Source organism: Pseudopodoces humilis, chromosome 3 (genome assembly GCF_049639895.1).
Source record: "Pseudopodoces humilis isolate 2021_Gansu_Grassland_sample_001 chromosome 3, ASM4963989v1, whole genome shotgun sequence".
Classification (NCBI taxonomy): domain Eukaryota; kingdom Metazoa; phylum Chordata; class Aves; order Passeriformes; family Paridae; genus Pseudopodoces; species Pseudopodoces humilis.
Window position 1 is genome coordinate 26,854,769 of NC_142202.1, and position 17,823 is coordinate 26,872,591.

Sequence of the window (17,823 nt, forward strand, 5' to 3'; positions counted from 1 at the left end):
CTCAGCTGTGGCCACAGGTCTCCAACAATTTGGCCTGGCATTAACTGTCACCACAAAGAACAATCCTACCCACAGAGTCCTATCCTTCCACCTCCTCCTTCTCCCTGGTGGCCTTGGACATGCTGTGGGGTTATGTACTGGTGGGGACTAGACCACCCATCCATTTTGAGATTTACATTTATTTTCTGTTGTTTTGAATTTATCTTTCGCTGGATCACTTCTTTCACCTTCTGGACTGTGAAGATGCAAGAATACTTGGGGCAATACCAGCAAAGGGGCAGGTGAATGGTAGCAATGAGAGTGTCTGCTGGGCTGGGGTGATTTAAGGTCTCTGAAATTGTGGCCTCACAGTGTTTCTGCCTGAAGCATCTCCACGTTTGAAGCCAAATATTTGGTGTCAATCTATCAGCCGAGATATTTGATACAGTTGTCTAAATTAGTTAGATGTGTGTAATCCCTGACTGGCTCTTGATGGAGGAAAGACGTGACAGTGATTAGCCACTTTAGGACAGCTTTCATTTGAAGAAAGATGGATATGATGCGATAATTGGAAATCTCAGAGGTGTGGGAACCGTCCACTGCGCAAGGTTCAAACTAAATATGGAGCTTGAACTCTCTGTCGAACTTCAGAGACCTTCCCTTCCAAATAAATCTGAAGCCTATTAGCAGCTGCAACACATAAAAGTTAGCAGTTATACTCCTGTCTGTTGGGCAGTAGATGTACAACATGGGCATTAAATCCCTGCAAGATACAAGCTACACTTCACCATATGTTATTTAATTGCCAGTCACTGACCAGCACACCTTTGTTCACTTCGTTTTCCTACTGGACAAAAGCACTGCATTGGTTTTTACTATGTAACTGTAAAAGGTCATGGCAGGTTATTTTTCTACATCATCTTTTCAAGGATAGCTGAAGCCACATGGGCTCCTAAAACTTGTTCTGGGGAAAATCTGGTAAATCTGTTTTCGTTTTTTTGCCATCTAGACATATCCCACCAACATCATAATCAAGATTTGACAGTGAAGCCTAAGAAATTAGATGTGGACCAAAATTTTTTAATGTGAAAATATGGGTACTTTGAACCTGAAAGACAAAGAAATACTATGAGTAGTGTGAAGATGCAATTTTCCTCTAATTTCACTCAAAGTAATTTACCACATTAATTTTTGGTCAGAAAGAGACTTGCCCTAGCATTTTGTTTCAAATGTGTTGGATTCACAGAGACCAGCAGGAAAGATCTGGGGAGATGTTTCTCAGGAATCACAGTCACCAAGACACTTGTTCAGGTTTGCAACAAATTAGCAGACACACAGGTCTGCTCTGTTTCCCCAAAGCAGGAAGGCTGGGCAGTGGAGTGAAGGCTGTATATAAGTCAATGTGATTCTGAGATATAAACTAGGAATGACCTCTCAACAACTGCATTTTAGGCACAGGGAGACAAATACATCTCAGTCATGTGTGTATTGTTGCGGCTTTGAAAAATAAATATGAAACACCCAGAGCACGTGAAATGGAAGGAGAGGTTTCAAGAGAACCAGTTTCACCTGGAAATATATTGCCCAGCAACCCAAGACTCAAGTCAGTTCAAGTGGCATAAGGATGCTGCCGTATGAAAGAAATAGTAAAAAGAAAAGCAGTAAAGTCACAGGAAATGAAATAAAAATTCTGGTGAAGGCATAATCCATGTTGCTGTAGCATAAAAATATGAGAATTGAGTATTGAAGAAAAAGCCCTTGTTTTTTCCTTTCTTTGCAAAGGTTCAGCTAATGAGTGACTCAGCCTTATATAAGAAAAGTCTTGCTGGGGCATAATAAATGTGAGTCACTACAACAGATTTTCTGACTTTCCTTGGGACTCTTCGTTACAGGATCCTTGTACTGGGAAGAGGAAAGGGATAGGGAAAAACTTGCATCAATATTCATATAGCTATGAATACAGATGAGATTATGCAACTGCAAGGAGATTACATTTGTCTCCCTTTGCATAAAGAGGTGGTAAGAACACTTACAAGGCAGTCTTCACAGAAGAAGTAAACTGTCAGACTGGTAAAAAAAGACCAGAAACACTATAGACATGAGATTTGAAGGTAGGAGAACTAGACAGGGACTTTCATTGCTTCAGCCTTTTGGAAAAGCACTGACTCTGCAGCTGTTCAGTGTATGATGCACACAGAGATCAGGTGTGATGGGGGATGTTATTCCCCAAGTGAGCAGATATTTGCTGGGTAACCTTTGCATACTGCTGGAATAGCCACCTGTGCCTGAAAGCTGGGTAGTAAAACTAATGCTCCCAGTCCAGGCGTATCTTACAAGGCCAAGGCAGACATGGAATTTATATTGCTTTTGAGGCTTGTTTATCTATCTGAAAGGTTTGTTAGGTGACAACCCCCTTGTTTATTTTTGTTCTGGTGCTCTTTCAGATTTCCTTTCCAGTCCCTACATTTAGGATTTGAAATACCTCTTTATGTTGGAAGATAATTTTAAAAAACTGATTGAGCTACAGCTGAGCCATTATCTGAAGTTTGTAGGTAAAAGAAAAACAAAGCCCATCCCAAGAAGCCAAAAAAGAAGGGGACATTAAGGGTCTCTCCTAACTGTCCAGCTGACACAAACCTATTAGCCTTGAATCAGGTGATTCCCATTTATTTTAATGTGAATTGTATTTAATTAATTAATAGGTGTTACATTTATGTTTCAAAGTTGATGCCAAGTTTTACTTGTTTTCTACTGAAAATTATAGTCTCCTAGGGCCAAATGGCCGGTGCTGTTGTCCTTTCCTGCCTCACATATTAAATATGATAGTCTTATTCTTCCAGGAGAGCTAACCACACCCATAATGAGCACTTCTCAGAATCAGTCCTGCCAGGACCCTGCACTCTGCACAAATCATCTCAAATTAAAATTCCTTGTCAGAAAACAGCTCTGGAAAGGTAACACCAAATCCATGCGTTATGAAGATAAATGCCTGGCAACAAAATTAGAGCCCAGTGGTCAACTGGAAAGTACAGCTCAGAGGATCCTGGAGTGTACTCGCTCTTAATTTTCACTTGCTTTCTAACTCTGAAGAGCAGATGAAAATGTTACTGGCAAAACTAAGTTCCTAGAGAGAAACTCAAATTCCAGATGACTGATGCCACCCAGGCACCAGCTGTGAGGAGGTAATAAAATCTGCTTTTGAAAAGAAATAGGTAGTGCCACACTGCTATTTCTGCACTTGGGGTTTTTTGTCTGTTTTTTGTCTGTTGTTTGTCTGTTGAATTCAGTTGGTTTTAAGGGCCACACACATCCAGGGACTCCACAGTCCCTAGCATGAGTATCCTCACCCTGATTGCCATCAGACTATGTAGTGTGTACTGAAAGAAATGTTATTTTGGCAGAAGTGAAACTTTTGTCAAGCAATGCCAAGGAGTCATTTGGGTGCTGGATATGTTTTCCCTGGAGGCAAGAGATCACAGCGCTTCAAGAGAATCCACAGCAATCTCTGCAAGGTGAGAGACTGTCTTATCCAAATTTTACCTCATTTTAAACAACTGTAGTTGCTGCCTTTTTTTTATATTGACAAACTGTATTAACCATGATGCATAGGGACATCCTCTCCTTCAGGTATTAGTTGACAGAAGGAAGGAGCAGGGAAGGGGAAGACTGGGGACCAGGAAGGAGCTGTTTTTAAAGAAGCATCTGGCTGTGTCCTGAGAAGGTGTATGGGGAGGCAGGGAGGGAAAATGAACTGAGTTGGCTGTGGCACAGGGGAGAGGAGGCAGCAGAAACTCAGAGCACAGCACAGCAGAGACTGAATGAATGGCTGTGATTTCCACACATGGATTTTTCAAAGGCTGACTTGTTCAGGATCAGCAGCTTATTTCTGGACATCAGGCATCAGAAAGAGCCAGGCATTCATGTCCCCCTCAGTTAATAAATGGTTTGGGATAGCCTTTATACAGACATAATGGTTTGTTCCTGATGCTACTGAACTGGAAGGGGGTGTGTTTTGGCGCTGGGTCTCCCATGTTTTGGACCTGCACATCCAGATCTGTGAGCCACATTCCCAGGGCCAACTGTACACTACTGTGCTAAGGCTGTTGCATCCTGAGCCCTGTGTGGAAGTGCCTGGTGAAACAGGTGGTGATGGAAGAGGTGACTGCAACAGCTAAGCATGCATGCTTCCATGCAATTACAGATTGAATGGGTTTCTCCTTTGTGTCAAGCAGAACTCAGCAGTAGGAAACCACGTCTCTCCAAGTTCCTAGATTTGCAAACGTTAGGTTGTACCAGACTGTTCACATTGGAAAGGTATCGAAGGCATAGGACAGACTCTGAAAGAAAAACAGAAGAGATAAATGGAATTGTGAGGTTCCTATGGTGCTCCTGCTGCTGTTGTCACACAAGGATAAACTAGCTACTGCCTGAAAGGACAGATTTCTACCCCCTGACAAGGTCATATGGAGCCTGAAAAAAGTGAGATTTTGAAGAATTACGCATAATATAGAGTAGAATTTGCCCTGTTGTTCTTTTAAAAATAGTTTTCTTTGTTGTTCCTTAAAAGAAATAATTCTAGTGTTTTTGACAGAAAACTGCCTTTCTATTTTGACCCTATACTGGCAAGCATAGATTTGTGCCCCCTGCCCTGCATCCATTTGCTGGGGTGTTTTCTGAAAAAAAAGAAGTTTTTAACTTTTGTTTTACATTTGTAAGTCTAAGCCTATTAATTTAATTTCAATTAAATGTTTCGACTGACCTGAAATAATGTCTAGATTGTCTTGCATTGTTTAGAAAAAAATATTTTCTGTTTATCTCACCTTTGTGTTTGGTTGAAAACTTAAAGCTATCAGTATTTTCCAACTTGAAGTGAAAATGAGCAAATATTCCTTAGCCACTGGGTGAGATCTGTAACTGGCTTGGAGCATTATAATCCTGGTGAAGTCAAAGGAATCAGTCTGATTTATACCAGATGGTTATCTGGACCTGCAAGGGAAACAAAATCAGTATCACAGATTAAATTTATCATAAGTACAAGAAGACCTGTTTGGATTGCTAAGATTACATCTGTGGTTCCTCAGAGATAAATTCTGTCCAAGTCTCCAATGTTCTTACCTTCATGCTGCAGACTGTGCTTCAAACCAGCAATAAAATCCCAGGAGGTTTTTGTTGAAGCAATACTTTAGCTTTTGGGCCCAAGATTTGCACCAGTGTTTATGTGACCCTGGATTTTAAGTACTTTGCTATCATCTGTTCATTGTGAGTATTTGTGCCAGAAATGAGTATGAAGATCAGAATGAATCAAAATGAATGGGAAGATAATTGTTTTGGTTGATTATTTTTTGGAGAGTGGATACAATAGTAAAGAAAAATAATTGGGCTTTGCCAAATAAAGCTTATATAACAGGGATGATTTCTTTTGACATGGGTGGGAACAAACTGTGGGGAAAGATTTCCTGAGACATTGCATTTGCATAGGTGAGGAAACTTGCAGCTTGAAAAATGAAACCCATGATTTATGAGCATAAAGGACTTCAAGTCAATATTTTGTTCCCCTCAATTATTCAGTAATGACTTTGACAGTTCCTCTGAGTTTGAAGACGTGCAGGTTTTTGGGCTGGCAGGATATAATGTACTAGCTGATTTCCAAAGCTGTCACTGATCTTCAATTTATATCTTATATTTTCTTTTTTGGACTAGCTAGTACCATCAAAGCCTGCCTTGGCTCTGAATGCAGTAGTCTCTTTCCAGCATAATTCCAGGATGGCTTGTCCTCCATCATCTGAAAGAAGCTGCAGATTTCCTTCTGTCTTGCCCTGTTATGAGTGAGTTTTAAAACAAAAAAGGACACTAGAATTGTGTTTGAACCTTGTGCTGAGCCACATGTTGAGCTCCAAGCACTCTTCCCAAACTTACTTTAAATCTATGTTTTTAGCAGATGAAGCATCAAATTTGTGTCACTTACCATTCATTGCCAATGTTGAAAATAGTCTTTGCCTGTTTGAAAAGCATGAGCATTTCTTTCTCTGTAGCATTCTGCCCTTTTTCCGGCTCTAAGTTATTTACATACTTGAAATAATTTAAAATTACGAGCACAGTGGAAACTGTCTAGGATGTATAAATTGCAGTGAATTATTTCAAATTAGAGAAGAAAGTGAAGAATGATGACTCTTAGCTGTAGTATCAGCATGATCACCATACATCTGTCTGAATTTCATGGACACATCCCTTCATAAACACAAAGTCCTGTGCTGTACCAAGGCTTTCCTATTGCTTCCCCTCCAAGGAGCAAAGTAAAATCTCTTTTAGCAGGGTCACAGGGAAGGATCCTAGTGGTTTCAGGCATCCATGTGCAAATCAAATTTGCTTGTCTCCCAGGGAGATCCTGGTGCAAAAAGAACTAACTAGCATAGTTATAGCACATAGCTATTTTGCTGTCATAGAAAAGTGGGTGAATAGTTTTAAGGACAATTTTATTTAAAAATTTGGAACTTTTTTTGTTAAAGTCAATGTCAACTTTTTGAAGCGCACAGCGAAAGACAGAAGGATTTGGGGACTTTTTGTCAATGCTGTTCCTGCAGTGCTGTGGCTTCCTTAATCCTAGGGAATGACAGATCCAGCTGGCATAAATATCCTTCTCCAGGCTTTTTTTTTTTTTCTTCCCCATTTCCTCATTTCTCTATACCACCAATATACATTGTATAGATTGAATAATGAGATTTTGCTAGGGCAGAGCATGAAGGGCAGCTCTACAGGTTTTGGGATTATTTAGCATGAAGATGTTATCGGGACATGTTTTTAAAGAAAAAGTGTTTTCTTCACAGGCCTGGTACATAAAGAAGAGCTTTGTCAGGGAGCTTTTGGTATGGCCCATCTTTGAGGGCACCAGGCTCCTCTCTTGCTCACTGACACCTCCTGTTTTCCTTTCCAACATCTGAGAGCCTTCTAAGTAGACTTGGGTTCTTCTGAACAACCAGAGAATTTCAGCTGCTGCTACATAAACTTGACAGCCATTTTCATGCTCTTCCTTTATAGTTATTGTTGCATTCTGCAGCCAGGATCATGTCCAGAGAAGCTACAGTTACTGGGAACCAGCATGGGACAGGAATGAGATGGGCTTCTGTTCATGAAATAATTTATTCAGCATGGGAACAAACTCAGATTCAGAGACACAGAGCGCTGAACAAAGGCAGGGTGAGGGGTTTTGAGGGACAGAACCAGGGTGGAGTTCAAGGTCAGGGACCACTAGGAACACAGCAAGGGAGAAATCCCAGGGGCTCGAACCCAACCCCAGAACTCCTGGGCCGCCCCCCTCGAGGGGTCTGGGGTAGGGCAACTCATCCAGGGCTCACAGGGTCCTGCCTCCAAAGCAAAAGTTCAGGATTCATACTAGCCGGGCTTTACAGCCACGCCTCCACTTTAACAATACTTATCTGAAACAAAATCTTTGCCTCCCTGAGGCACATCACAGTTATCATCCTTATTTGCAACCCTGAGAATGAAAAAGGAAAGTAGAAGATACTTATTTGTAAGGGATGCAAGAGGAAAATTAGTTTTAATGGTGTACTCATAGTGTCAAAACCCTCTAACTTTTTCTGATGAATAACTACCCAAATACAAGCTATGAAAACATACAGATGTCTTCTCCTCAGGTCTCTGCAACCTGTAAAATTGAAGTTTCATCCATTTGCCTGAAAATAAATAATTTTATGGCTATTGTTCTAATTGCTTGCATGCCTCCTTTTGGAAAGACCAAATCCTTGCAACTCCCAAGAGGCTCTGCTGGAACAGTTATAGTCTGTTCCCTTTTCCATAGCTAGGTTTAGCTCTTGATTTTTCTTCATCTAATCTCCCAGGCAGGTCTCACAAGTAGTTTAGATGTTTTTGTTTTCTTCCTGCCTGTGTCACAAAGTTTGTAGAAATGAAGGGCAAGACTTTACATCTGATTGGCGTGACAAATATCAAAAGATAAAGGAAAACCCAAAATCCCCTCTGAGACTTTCATGCCATTGAAATACTCACAGCAGAAGGTGGCTTTGGTGGAATGAAATTTATTAATTGTTGCAGAAGTCTCTGGAAGGACTTGAATTTTTCACATATGTCATGTGAGCTCCTTTTCCAAAAATCCCACGTCACTAACTTGGCTGTTGACCTGTATCCATCCCATTGCAGTGTCTGTGTGCATTGAAGATCTGCAAATAACCAATAAGACAGGCCTGCTTTCAAATTTTCACAATGGAAATACTTGGCTGTGGTAGCAGTCAAGAAAACTAATGGCTGTGGAAAGGTTGAACTGTCAGTAAGAGTAGCAAGGGATGAGAAGTAAAAGCTATTGACTGTCAACCACAATCTGACCTTGACATCTGTCTGCCCCTTTCCCATAGACAATGTTTTGCAGGAGAAGCAAGAGAGAGATAGCTTTGAAGAATGTTGTTTTGAGTGCTGCAAGCTGGCACGTTGGAAATAAATGTAGATGCTGGTGTATGGAAGAAGAGGTGACTGCTTCCCTCTGGGTCATTTGGCAGGATGCTAGCCCAAACCTGTAAGGCAGCAAGGGTGAATCTCACAGTCTCTGCAGGGCTGTGGGGTTTGTCCAAACCCCTGGGGAAGGCTAGGGACCCTATAAAGTAATTGCATCTGAGAAACAAAGTAAGGGGCAAATTTTAAGATCACAAAATGTTCAAGAAATCCTCAGCATGATTGCACTGTATGAGTTGAGAGAAAGGAAAAAACAAACCTTTCTGGAACAGAACAGCAGATCAAAAAAATTTGAACTCTCACAGCAGTATCCTATCTCAGACAATTTTTTTATATGACATTTATTTCCTTAGGTAGAAGATTAGGCACTTTTAAATGAATGATAGTGATTTTAGTTTCTGCTATCCTTGCATATTGCTGCAATTATCTACATGGTCTCTTAGCTGCCCTGCTGACATCAGAGAGCCAAAAAGTTTAATAATGATTCAACCAGAACCTGCTCATTCTGTGTTTGTATCTGACATATTCCATAGAATGAGCACCTCTGATATTTAGATGGAATTTCATATTCATGCCCAAACAAGGTCTGCTCACCACTTATCAAAGACCTTCCAAGGTGAATTTTGGATGGAACTTGTAGTGCCTGTTTCCTTAAGGTAAATTCTATTTTATTTTGACAAGTCCCTGTAAGTCCCTAGATGACTCTAGTGTGTCATCTAGTAGTGTCCTAAAGGCTGTGTTGAATTACTGAAGAAAAATGTCTCTTATCTGTGGTCAAGGTATTAAAAATCAAAGGCAGCATTCAAACAAAACATCCTAGCTATAGGCTAGGCTGAAAGGATAACTCAGGAACTTTAACCCCAAAATTAGAGATTGAGAAAATGAGTATTTTTATTAATTTTTAGATGTGATGAGGGCATATAACCTTTTTAGACTGTATCCCTCGAAAGAAGAGGTATCACAATCTGCACTAATGCTAGAAACAGCCCTAACAGCTGTATTGCTGGAGGGCTTGTTAAAGTTGGCATTTCTGCAAGTCACTGCATTGTGCTGTTTGGACATTGCAGTGTGTTTTTGTTCATTATATTTAATATAATTACTCTCTGTGTTGTTAAGTTGTACCCCCTGCGCCCCCCCCCCCCCCCCCCCATGTTAATAGCTTAGTTCCAGTTGTGCCCTCCTACCCCAGTTGCCAATCCACCCTGATACCTGCCCCTTGTTCCTGAATGTTCCCTGTTCCCCCTCCCATTAAGTTGTCAATCCTCCCTTGTGCCAAGCCCCTTCCTGGACCGCCCCCTTTGGAATTCCCCTATTCCTCCAAGCCCCACTGGACCCTGTGCCCCACTCTCCTCCTCCTCTTCTCTTCCCTATTGGTTTATGTATTTTGTAACTCTGCCCTGTCCTCCTCCCCAGTCTTTCCCCTATTGGTTCATGATTTGTACCCTCCCCTTGCTCCTCCCCCACACATAAGTTGCTGTACCCCTGTATCTTTTGTCTTTCGTCCCTGGAACCTTCAAGAGGATAAACCTGTTTTGGAAACCACATGGAAGACTTCTCCCTTGTCCTTGCCCCTGCCCTCAATGCTTGACAGCTTGTGTCGTAGAGCATAAACCCTAAGTTGTATCCCGGACTGTGCTGCTTTCTGGGAACAGCCCACTCTTGGCCCGGTGCTAGGAGATGGCAGGGGAAAATCCGGTGCCACATCACTTGGATTTACTTTGCCTGGTCCCAGCACACAAAGGGTGGCCCAACTCAGCTGCCTGGAGGGCCTCAGTCACATGAGATGCTCTGATAGTCTCTCATCAAGAGTTTCTACTCTCTATTAACTGACTCTCCAAACTGATTGACTTTAATGAGAGTCTTTCCACTGACATCATGACTTTGATCTATACCCTTAGTACGTAACACATTGTTTCAAATGTGAGTCTTAATATACTTACTCAGACTGCAGCTCTTCCAAGTTAAATACCAATAAACAGAAGAAAAAAAATCCACAAGTTTAAGAGATTGCTCTGTTGTGTCTGTTAGAGGCAACTCTTGACTAATGCAAAGAAACAGTAGGAAAGGGTGTCTTTTGCCTAGGAATTCAGAGTCTGAGGGACTCTTTGCAGACTGTTGCACAGCTGAGTTATTTTCTATTAGAAATGGCAACAAAATCTCTCATGCAACAGTTAGACCAGTAAGAATGCTAATGGAATAAAATCTTGTATGTTTATGTCAATAAAATTTGTCACCCACTGTATTTTTCTCCTATTTTTAGTGTGGTTTTCTGAAGAAATGAGGCTTATACAGTTGCCATGGCTTGTCTATCCATCTGTTGGTGTCCCCCACCCTGCTTTTCCATGTAACTTTTCAAACTGGCAGCAAATTTCAGCCGATCTGAAAAGAAAGGAAAACCTCTCAAAGATACTACCATTTTTATGAATTTCATGAAGTCTGGTGGAAATTTTCCAAAGGTTTGATTAATGCCCCCTCAAGGTAAAGCTGTAACCATTCAGCTATCGTCCTTTCATTTTTTCTCAAATGTACCAAAACCATCTGCCCTCTCACTGTGTGAAAGGTTTTAAACCAGTTAGAGCATAGGCTGTTTCTTGCTTGCCTCAAAGCAATGGAAAAGTAAAGGTTTTGTGGGAGTCAAATATGTCACTGGAAACTTGGAACTGTAGGGTGTCAGACTAGGGAAAGAGTCTGTAGGGAAAGAGAAATAAGTGAACCATGATGAATAGGTGACAGCAAGAAGGGAGGAATGCCTATAAGGTATCATTCACTGTCAATTTTTCAGGAACATGACTATTTTTGAAGGATGAATAAACACCAGAAAACCTGAGAATACTGTCAGTGGGGAGTGCAAAGTAAGCCCAAAGATGTAACAGGGTGGTAGTAAGCTGGTTTCAGCAGTATTGTGGGGGTATGTAACAAATCCATAGGAAGCTGAGTTTCATTAGCTCAGCTGCTGACAGAAAAACTAGTTTTAGTGAGCCTTTTGTTGGCAAGGTGAGACGAGGGAATGAATGAAGTTATTCAGAATATATGCACTCATGATTTCTTTGGGCTGTGCAATTGTATTGATAGAGATAGCAACTCTTGTTCATGATAAATTATGGCCAGAAAGCTTAACTCCCCTCTGCTGCTGCCTTCCTCTCAGCACACACTCTCTTTCCTTGATTCCAGGACTTAGTTCTTCTTAAAAGGGATGATTCTCTTGCTGTGCCACAAAGGTGGAACTGCAGTCTTTGTGAGCAGCTCCTTGGATGATGCGAGGAGGACCCTGCTTTAGAACTATGTGGAAGGTTATACTTACTTGGATGGCAATCAGCATGTCTTAGTGGATGAAGCACTGGCTGTCTGTTTATCTATCATTAAGGAGCTCGAAGAGTCAGTTCAGTCCAGACAGTAAACAAGGAATTGCTGACACTTTCAGCTCTGCAAGAGCTCAGAAATACCAGCATGCCATCTGAGCCATATCAGTGGAAGCACACAAGGATTACATTCTTTTGGTGATGGCTGCATTTTAATGTGAATAATCTGATGGGAGCCTGGTGGTGTCTAACATATTCATTCTTGCCTTGTGGTTCTTTTGCCATCTCTATGTTGTTAGTTTTAATGGCACAACTATCATATATTTATATATTTATATATTCAGTTAGACATGTGGGTTCCATCCTGCCCCCCCCCTTTTTTTTTTTTTTTTTAGTTATACTTTGTTTCCGTGAGAGATAGCATTAATGCTTGGGTAGTTTTCTGAGAATCTGGGACTGAAAAAAGCTTTTGGGAAATGACAATTATATGTTCATGGCTTTCATTTGGTGTGTTTTATTTTAGTTTTTGTCTAGGCTGAAAGCTCTTGTTGACTGGCAGAAGATGCATTGAATGACTGAAATTAGGCAATTTGGGTTTTATGCCACTCCCAAATCATACAAAGAACTTGTATATTGATTGAAGTAAAACACAATTTTTTTGCTGAATTTATACTAGTTCCTGGTGCAAAAAAAAAAAAAAAAATACTCTTTTCCCCCTATTCCCCATGTAATTGATTAAATTCACATGAATTTTTGCTGAACTTTTATAGAAGTTTGTATGCTATGAACAGAACATTTTTTAATGTTTGTATCAAGGTAATTCTATCAAGATGTGTCTATTTAATCAGTGTATCTTGGCCAGCAGGAAAAAAAAAAATTACTATTGGCTTGGAAATGATGTTGAAATCTTCTTTTATATTCCCCTTTCTTGTCAGCCCAAGGTGACCCATGTCTGTCTTGGGGATCTTGTGTTACCCCATAAAATCCACTCCAGGACTACATATATGGATACATAAGGACTCTGCAGTGGGTTTAAACAGTAGTAAAAAAAAAAAAATCTATGGAAACTTGTCAGAGGTAATTTAAGCTGTTATCTTTTGAAGCTTGATATTTGCAGTTAGTTGCCTAGCGCCTTGTTGCACAGTGTTGTGTCCTGGTTTCATGGCATCATTAGGAAAAAACCAAAAGAGAACAATTTTCACAGTTCACCCCACAAGGGATGAACTGAGGTGAGGGCTCCCAGCACCAAGAGAAAACTAGTGGATTTATGTGTAGTTTATGGTGCCTTTTTGCACAATAAATCTAAGAAAGAAGTTTTGAGAGCATCTGAGAGGTCTTGTATGCTCTGCATGAGTGGAAAGATTCATTATTATACTGGAATGATTAAGAGAAGCATTTTATTTCCAAGACAGCATGGAGACATCTCCCTCCATCTTCTCACAGTGCAGGGAGCAGCACTGACTCTTGCCACGCTGACTAAGGTAGCTTCCCTCCCTCCCATGGGACAGACTGTTTGCTTGCCCACTGTGCTCCTTGCAAGAGATACAATGGGGATAATATGAGGTGTTGCTTCTCCTCAGCAGCTGGTTTGGCCACTAGGGAAAGTCAAGCACTGCCCTCCACTCTGTACCCCTCACTTATGTCTCTGCCTGGCCCTGGCTGCTGAGGAGCAGCAGAGGGCCCCCTTAGGCCAGCATATTACTTGAATAAACAGGGAGAGCAATCAGCACTTCTTGTAAGTTTTTTCACCCCCCTCCAGTTAAGCACAACTTCAAGCCAGGGCAAAAACAGGGTTTCCATAATTTCTGGGAAACAGCAACTGTTTCTCTCCAAGAAAGCCAATAGCAGCTAGAAATGAAAAAAAGCACTTGTAGGTCCCTCGGTCAATCTTTGCCTCTTGCTGTTTTTTTCTTTTTTTCTGTTCTTCTTTTTAAGGTATGTTTGGGAATGATGTGTCTATGCTAGTTTTACCTGTCTCTTATGGAGGGTTTCCAGTCCCTTATTTTAAATGAAATAGTATTCCTGGATGAAAAGGCCAAGTCAATGATACAATTTTTTTATATGGATTCAGTGGTACTAAAATGTGGGGGGGGGGGAGAGAACACAATTCCTTCACTATCTTGAACTTTTTACTTGTCAAGTTGTATGTGCTGTCAGTGATGGTGTGGCCCCAAAAGGCTGTTGGTGGGGAAGAGGAGTTAGGGTGTCTGCCACTATGTCTTGGAAGGAGTGTGCTACATAGTTCTCATTTTCTGCATGCATGATCAAGCAAAAAAAAAAAATCTTGGCTCTAGCAGTGGGAACCACACAGATGTGAACTGAATGCAACACTGATTTTATTTTTGCCTGTATGTCACCACTTCCTGTGACCTGAAGGACAGATTTGTCTCAGAGTTTTCTACAGCACAGGCAGACATTAATTACCCTTTTCAGAAATAATGGAAGAAAAGTATTATATTCAGTGTTTCATGATATACTTTCTGTGTTTTACTTTAGGTAAGTCTTAACAGCTTTCCAAAATCCCAGATCTGTTGGAGATTTTATCCATTCCTTCCTTGGAACTGAGGATCCCAAGCATTTTCCCAAAGTGATTGATGCCATCTCTCATAAATCCAGGTAGAGCACAGGCACAGACCATGAGGAAAGCACATGTGACCATGTGTGCATTTATGTACCCTGTTTGGTCATGAGGTGCATAGATGCCAACTTCCTCCCCAGTCAGGGGACTCCATACATGCATGTGCATAGCCAGAAACACTTCTGTTGTGTGATTAAACACACATCATCTCTCCCTATGTTTCCTGAGGATGGATTCTCCTAGGAGATTTTAAGCTCTGCCAGCTGGGTGGGTGCCTTGGGGGTGTATCATTGCTCCATGGCACTGCGGAGGGTATTTCCATTAGCTGTCCATGTCTCAATAGCCCACAGCCCCTTCTTATGTGTGTAGGCTCCTGCTCTATTCACATTCCCTGCATTTTCACCTTCACAGCCATGCAGGTATCAACAGGAATCAGCCTAGTGCTAACTGCCTCCTTCAGAGACCTTGCAGCAGCTCCTCACGGCACTGGCTCTGCTCTCCATCAGCAGATGTAGAAAGTCTTTGCCTGAAAAGCCAGGCACTTCACATGGTGCCTTAACTTGAGGCTACCAGGATGAATAGGCTAGAGGTTCACTTCCAAGGAACCAAGTTCAATTTTGGTTGCAGAGGGAGTTATGTTTTAAGACCTCCTAAACCCTTGGGAAACTTTCCAGTTTCTGGGGTTATCACTGCTTAATCATACCCTCAATCCAGTGCAGGGTTCTCAAGTTCTCTCTCAAGATGGGGCTTATTCAGGGAGTTCTATGGATTTTTGTTCTCATGCTTGCTTTAAGTGGGACTCTTTTGCAATTTAATTTCAGGTTCTTTGTTAAAGGTATCTGCTTTCAGAAGGTTGCTGAGAGTTTTTTATGTAGAAAAAGTTAAATATCTTTCCTCCATCTTTCCTCCTGGTTAAAAGGTACATGACACCAGAAAATGTAACTGGGAGAGGGAGCAAGATGCACACAGGAGAATGGGTGGCATGTTGGCATAAGACACAGCTGACATATGACATTCAGAGGAATTTTTAAATTGACATTCTTTGGACTTATCTTATTATGTGAGTATTACATTTTATCTAATGAAGGGATGGAAGTAGCTGGTGATGTAGGCCAGAGCTGGTCTAGCCATATTTTTGCTTGCTTTTTTGTATCTCCCATGCTCAGATGTATAGTTATACTTTTGAAAGAGGACTTCATCCAGAAATGTAAAGTATGAAAAATGCATCAGCCTCTACCTGCACATTGACATTTAAGTTCTGGACTCAACAGTTCTCCATTTATGACACAACAGGAACATATTTTGTTCCACTCTAGTAGCAGCCTATGAATGTTACTGGCTTGTTGGGAAATGAGATGATTTGTCTAAAGCTCCAGGCAAGGGACACATTTTTAAAGTAAGAGTAGAGTGTTTAAGTGATGCCAACATTAGCAATCTGTAAATTACAGATGAGGTGCATTGAGAAAATAGTGTGTTATCTCTTTGAATGCTTAAATTTCTGCACATTTCAGCAACTTGTTTAAAGAAGGCAAGAGCTGGACTGTCAGCATGGATTTTAGTTTTGCAGTGCTGTGGCTTTCTATTTATAGTGGTCATGAAGGAAGTCCTGAAGGCAGCATTTCCTGTAGTGAGTTAAAGATTCCCTCATATCTGCAATGTTTGATTTAATTTGAATATTTGTCATGGTTAATGAAAGATAGTCTGGGAAAGAGGGAGCAAACAAAGTTTTTTGGGTGTCATCAGCTTACTTATATCTTCCTATTAGTGGTCAATGGCTACGATGCTCTGTGGATGCTAATGTGGGATGTTGCACATTGCTGAGGAGATGTCACTTTGTATGGTTATCTTACAGCCTTGCATGTTAATGTGGAGTCTCTGGCCTATCTTGTTTATAGCCACTGATCAAATGTAAAGCACTTACCTCAAATCTGAGGTGGTTTCCTGATGTCACCCCTAAGTAGGAAGGAGATATGCCTAGAGTATGCATGTGCAGGTCTCTGGCTCTGCTTCCAGCTGCAGAACTCCCCACTGCTCTCTGGTGCTGGAGCTGTGTTCTTGCCAACCAGCCAAGCTTAAGTCACTTAATAAACATCATAAGATTCTCGTCTTTAGTTGCCAATGCGTACCTTTGGGCAACATTCACACTCTCCAGTGCCTGCTAATTAATTTGTTTTCTTACACTTTCCTGGGATTTGGATTGACACCAAAGCCCCAAAGGGAGGATTCTAGCTGTCAAAAAGTAAATATTTATAATGAGTGTAAGGTGTAGATGGAAACCACATAGTTGTCATACAGCAGCTATGATATAAAGGATGCTATTTCTTTCATACTTGTTTCCTATAAGGGAAAGATATATTTTAGAAGGGCAGAACACAGCTACAAGAAGACAGCTACATGGAAACTGTCATTGAATGCACCACATGCTGAAATAGAGTAGTGTGCAGGAACAAGGCTGTGAGAAATGTTTTAATAAATATTAAGTCTGTGGATGAGTATCAAAAATATGTAAGTATTGATTAAACATGGCTGGCTAGCCTGTGTAGCATTGTCCAGTTGAGGAACACAGGATTTAGAGTGGGAAGGTGAGGTTTTCCTCCTGGCCCTGAAACTACTATTCTCTAAGGCCTCATGTTGTATTTTCCTCTGATTTCATAATCTTCAGACTAGAAACATGTGCCTCATTTTCCTCAGTTCCCTCTTAAATGCTGCTGTTTGCCAACATAATTCCAGACCATTGATTATAAGTTATGGATAGGATCCAGAAGTGAGTATTATGGAAGTGTGAGATACAAATTAACCATCATTGTTTTCAGCTCCTGGTCCTTTGCTGAGTGACAGCAGGATTTGCAGTGCTGTGGGAGCCTTGTATAGAGACCAAGATTCCCTTTCTGTAGCTGGGACTTCTCCCATCAGCCTCCGAGCTCCGGTGTTCAGGGCTCTCCTGCCTGCTATGATGCCACCCCTGCTCCCAGGCCCTGCACCCTCACCCCTAGTGTCAGGATCCCACAGGCAGTGTCAGCTGTTGAAATAGTTTGTTAATTAACTATAGGGAAGCATCTCTTTAAATCGAAATTCATCTTCCTGCAGTCTGATGACCATACAGAGTAATCCTAGAACGTAGCATCTTTCTCCATAATGGCACCACATTATGGGTCTTTATATCAAGGAACCCTTTGTGCTCACTGTGGTCAGTGGATATAGAGAGCTCTACCCAATTGCTCTTGCAACATCCTGTTTTCCTCTTGATACTTCAGGGAATCTCTTGATATCTTCAGAAGTGCCCTGGAAATGGTTTAAGAGAAGTAAATAAATCTGTTTTAAATACACTGTACTACTGAAGGTGATCTGAATGATGAAACAGAAGACAAAAGTATGCAGGTGACTAATAAATAGCCAAGGACATAAAATAGGAAGCTGATGTACAGCTCATTTGGCACCTGCACGTCCTCTGTCTTGAGTGCAAACCCTTGTGAGGCAGAAACCAGCATC